The sequence below is a fragment of the Camelus bactrianus genome, chromosome X (genome assembly GCF_048773025.1).
Source record: "Camelus bactrianus isolate YW-2024 breed Bactrian camel chromosome X, ASM4877302v1, whole genome shotgun sequence".
Lineage (NCBI taxonomy): Eukaryota > Metazoa > Chordata > Mammalia > Artiodactyla > Camelidae > Camelus > Camelus bactrianus.
In genome coordinates, this window is record NC_133575.1 from 38,381,189 (window position 1) to 38,385,977 (window position 4,789).

Here is a 4,789-nt window from a genome sequence, read left to right on the forward strand (position 1 = left end):
TCTAGTACAGTTATGTAGACTAAAGAGAGTGGAAGGCTTTGAAAGCCAGGCCTTGAAAGGGGTTTGAATTTTATGTAGTGGACATTGGAGAATAAGTGACCTGGGGTTATTATAAATCTCTGTTATTATAGCCCCTACCAGCCTATTGTCAGGAGATGCTGTGATGCAGTGAAAGGATTTTGACAAGAGGTTTGAGGGAACCCATTTTCCATAAATCAGAGGATCAAAATGACCTTTCCAGCATCCCTACCTCTGACTGTAAGCATGGACCAAGAAGCCCTGATGCTATTGAAGAGTTAGAGCTAAGGGCTGTGGGAAGATGGCAAGGATCATCTGTGGGATTTCCATGGAGAAATAAATGAGTCAGATTTGGAAACACTGGAAAATAAGAAAACATTTGTGTGTAGTCTACCCAGCTTCCCTCTTGCACATCTTTTTTTTTTTTCCTTTTAGTGGCTGCCTTCCCACCTTTAATCTAGAAAGCTGTAAAATTCTCCAGGGATGAAGCACATCTGCTTTGCCTCATCTTTGTACCCCTAGTGCATAGCACAGTGCCTGGCTCTTAGCCTCTTAGTAAGACTCTGCTGTGTGAATAAGTTCTTCCAACCTCCATCAAAACCTGCTCTTAGGAAAGAAATATGTAAGCAAATTCATACTAAAGTATAAGGTATATAACCATTTAAATTATGACCCATATACTAATAAGAATTTTTCTCATAAGGAATGTTTGCTAAAAACAAAACCCAGTTCTAATGGTGGCATACATAGAACTGAGGGAGGTTTCAGGATGGTACCAGTGACCTTTCCAGCTGGGTTCCCAGTCACTATTATCCTTTTCTCCTAAAAGGACCCCTGAGTTCCCACCTAGAGGTTAAATCTTGCCTCCTTCTCTACCACAAACTCTGTGTGTTCTCAGCGAAAATTTCTGGAGCCCCCCTTTAACGTTCTGGGCTCAGTGTTGGGCTCTGCTTGCTTCTAAAGTGGTTCTGGGTCTTCATTATCCAGTTCACAGAACTAGACTTCTGTCTCATTTCTTCAGCCTGGGTATCTGCCATGATGATATGTCTCCTCTCCTGGATGCTCTCAGATTACAACTCTGTGTTTGTCTCTTTCCAGGATATCCTAATACCTTCTCCCAATCTGATTACCCATGGGGTCGAGTTTTGGCTTCCATAGCTAGTCCAACACCCATAGTTTTGCTCCTTGTTGTAAGATGCCCCTGAGGATGACTGTCAATCTGCTTAGACTTCCAAGAATCACCATCCATGTGTAGCCAGCCCCTCGATACCCTGCTGCCATACTCTGAGAACTAGCTGGAATCCTTGGCACTTCAAATTGGAGCTTCCTCTGCCCCCTCATCCAACTCACCTAACCACTGACTTGGACTGCTCTCTGCCATTTGTTCCCACAGCTCCTGGGCACTTTATTTGTCCTGCCTCCACATCTGAAATTGAGCCAGCTCCCTTGTGAGGAAGGCTTTGTGAGTCTACTTCTAGGCTCTGGTTTGTCTAAATTAAACTTATGCTGCCATGTTCTGAAAGATGGCAAACAAGGGCTCATTTATCTGGAGCTTCTGATGTCAGACTCTGGAGATGACAGCCTCTCCTGCCAGGTTATAAAGAAATCCACATGGCTAACATCTTCCTGGGGGAGTCACCTAGGTGTCCGAGGTTGCCTTGTTGTCACAAGATGATAGCCTTCCATATGGATTATTTTCCTCCAGTTAGACACTTTTTACTCGATTCAGCTTTGGGTTGTATTTGTCTGAAATTCTCTTCCTTGGCATGTAGGAAAGTTGACCTAACTTCTGGCTATGATCTTCCATCTGCCTCCTCATGTTACATGCTTATTGCATTCAACTTAGGCAGAAATGAATTTCATTGGCAAGAGGGGCCATATATCTGCCCAGGATGGGTAGATTCCTTTATGGTGTAATTTTAGGCATTCACGGAAAGTTTCTACACCCAAACATCACATTGATGTTAACTGTCCCATCATTATTTCCATCCAAGCTCTCCAATGGATGTGGCTCAATTTCTGCCCCACGTTTTCAAAGACTCAGAGTGACTTGGCTAGAAGGACACAGCAACAAGGCAAAAGCTATAGTTAGTACTCATGAGGACTGCTGGCTTTTTGCATCCTCTCTGTCATACATCAGAGTTTTTAGAGGAATTTATTGACTCACACAACTGGGAAATGTGTGTTCTATGCTTCAAAGCACAGCTGGATCTAGGGACTCAAATAGCATTATCAGGGCTGCCCCATGGTAACTTCCTTAGTAGGTTAAAAAAAAGGTCCCAGGAAGGACTCTGATTGGCTAATTTGTGTAACGTGCCCTCCCTTTATCCAAGTACTATGCTTAAGAGGGAGGTTGATGCTGATTGGCCAGCTTAGGTCACAGGAGTCCCAGTCCCATGGTCAGGAGGGGCAGATGGTTGCAGCTCCATCCAAACTATAAGGATAATGGATTCTTTGCAGGATAAAGGGGTTCTCTTACCAGCGCAGGGCAAAGAGAGTCTGAGATAGAACAATCATGGTCAGATGTCTGTTTTAGGGATGGGGTGAATAAAGGGGCTTTATTGCATATTTGCGTAGACCCCCAACACCTTTGAGTTATACATTGCTCACTTCAGTTATCTTCTTTAAGAACTGAAAGGTAAGAGTGGAGGTGGGAGTGTGGGTAAGGAATCATGTTGGGTCATATCTCAGTGTGAAAAAGTTTGTTTGAAATATTTCTCTTGTGCTCCTTTTTTTTTTTAATCATCCCCCCCATTTTTTAAAATTGAAGTATAGTTGATCTACAATGTTGTGTTAGTTTCTGGTGTACAGCATAGTGATTCAGTTATACATATACATATATACATATTCTTTTTTATTACTATAAGCCGTTGAATATAGTTCCCTGTGCATTACAGTAGGGCCTTGTTTATCTCCTCTTGTGTTCCTCTTGACCCAGGTCATAGAACATTTTGGAGAGCAAGTCTCCAAAAAGGACAGAGAGGAATATCAAGAACTAGGGAGATACTCCTGGCCTGCTCTACAGCATGGCTCAGGGCCAGGGGCTAGCCTGAGGATTCCCATGCCTGCATGCCAGTGGATGCTAGGTTCTGGCACTCATCTTCGAGTAGCTGGGCATGTATGGGGGCCTTTCTTTCCCTGTTTGTCTGCTCCCTCTCTCCAGAGTGCCTTTCCACTCCAGGGGCTATTCACAGCTCTTTCCTCAGAAGTCTTCTCTCTTCTCAGGTAAGATGGCTTTGTCCCCTTGGCCCTGCAGAGTAGGCTTTAAGGATGGTGGCACTTAACACATCTGGAGAGAATTCACAATCGCACCTTGATAAACGATGCCATTTTACTGAAAAGCACAGTCTGCAAGCCAATCTAAGGGCAGAAATTAAATTCTAAGCCAACACAGACACGTTACCAGTCAACAGTGTCATTGAAAAGGACTGTATCATTAAAACATTTGTGTGTTGTAGCTTAAATTCAACCATGGTAGGACATTTGAGCTATTTCAGGGGGGGATAGGTTTTGCATAACAAGAAACTGAGTGTTCTCATCTCTTCCTACCAGAAGCCCTATTTCCACTAGTTTCTAATACCAACCTGGCATTAGCTTCAGCAAACTAATCATGAGCCTCAGTGGCTTTGTTCACTTCAGGGTTTTACTCTGATGGTATCCTTGCTAGTCCTTGAAAATCATGTCTGTCATAATTCCCTGTCTTGTGTCCTTTCCTTAAAGCCAATGACTTTGCAGTTAGTGTTGAAGGAAGGGGCCATGACACCTCTGCATCCATCAAGCTGCCAGCAGGTATGTCTCCCTTGGCTCCTTTAATACCTTCTGTCTCAGAGCTTCTTGCTTTATTTCCAGGTGTTTCTCTGCCTTTTCATGCCCAGGGTCCCTTTCTGGCCAGGTTCTGTAAAACACAGAGCAATTTGAGTGTAAGAAATACTGCTCATCAGAAAGTTCTTCCTGGTCACAATGCATACATTTCCCTTTCCTTAGCCCCTCATCCTTGGTCTCCTCGGACAAACTCTTGTGCCCTTCCTCCAACTCTGTGTGGCCTGGTTTTAGATACCAGTAGCTGAGACACTTGAGTGTATCAGCTGTTAGACATTTTCCCTGCTTCTGCCATTGAGTTGTAACAGTTGTCTCTGTCTCCAAATTAATGGCCTGCTGTTGTCAGAACCAGAATCCTTCCGAACAGTGGGGTTTCTCCTGCCTTGATGTTGGGCCATTCAGATGTACATCTCAAAAAAAAAAGGGAGTAATGTTCGCCATGTGTTTCTATATGTTCTGCAGGGGAACAACTTCTAAGTGACTCCTAAAGCCTTATGTCTCAGGAACAAAAGTCTAGACCAACAGGAGGAGCCTGTTGATGTGGAAGGATTTGGAGATCCTCCTATCCCCAATTCAGATGCCTTTCTGTCAAAAACTGAGACTCTCAATCCTTTAAAAATCCCAAGCTGCTCTAATCACCCAAGCTTGCCATTATGATATTTTTATTTTATTTTGTTTTGTTATTTTTTATTGAAGGATAGAATAGAGAGTCCAGAAGTAAACCCACAGACCTACAATCAATTAATCTTTGACAAAGGAGTCAAGAATATGCGATGGAGAAAAGCCAGTCTCTGCAGCATGTGGTGTTGGGAAAACTGGACAGCAGCATGTAAATCAGTGAAGTTAGAACACTCCTTCACACCATACACAAAAATAAACTCAAAATGGCTTAAAGACTTAAACACAAGACAAGACATTATAAACCTCCTAGAAGAAAATATAGACAAAACAT